The following is a 588-nucleotide window of genomic DNA, read 5'->3' as shown; positions in this document are numbered from 1 at the left end:
CACTCAAGGTCAGACTGAAAAGGGGACCCTGTCTAGGCATCCTCCTTTTATGGCCCCTGGTTTTGGCAAACGGGAATCCCCACCAAGCCCCAGTTTACTCCTGGGAGATCCCCTGGACTCTAGACGGTAAAATCATTGGGAAAGCCACCACCTCAGAGCCCCCGGAGTGTGGGGGTGAAGATGACCTTTACTGTCCCTCTTAGGGCTGTGAAACTGCTTATTAAAGAAAGTATTAACCCCCTGGCAATGGGCAAGGAGACACCTGATTAGTGGTGTTGCTCTTAGATCAGTCAGGGGCAAAGCAGATGTACAGTCCTTAGTTCATCCTAGCTTGATGCCTGTGTCGGTGGCCAGAGCTGTTTCATGCCTGAGGCACATAAAATGATAATTGCTAGGTCTTGGAGGAGAAAAGATCAGAAACACTGGTCTCATAAGTAAATTACTAGTATTAACAGGCTTAAGGGTGTAGTTTTAAAGTTTGTGGAGCTGTGATTGCTCTAGTAACTTGTAGATTAACAGTAAGCAGGTAGTTCTAGTACAACTCCGTTAAGAGTGAACATGCCACCTAACAGTTCTAGTGGCGTGGAT

The 588-nt window shown here is 46.9% G+C and overlaps 1 pseudogene; it reads left to right on the top strand.

Annotated features, from left to right (window-relative positions):
- Positions 1-235: 235 nt before the first annotated feature.
- Positions 236-380, top strand: LOC132229038 (small nucleolar RNA SNORA48; annotated as a pseudogene).
- Positions 381-588: the final 208 nt, after the last annotated feature.

The sequence above is a fragment of the Myotis daubentonii genome, chromosome 2 (genome assembly GCF_963259705.1).
Source record: "Myotis daubentonii chromosome 2, mMyoDau2.1, whole genome shotgun sequence".
Lineage (NCBI taxonomy): Eukaryota > Metazoa > Chordata > Mammalia > Chiroptera > Vespertilionidae > Myotis > Myotis daubentonii.
Note: the sequence above shows the minus strand (reverse complement) of the source record. Positions and strands in the feature narration are given on the sequence as shown.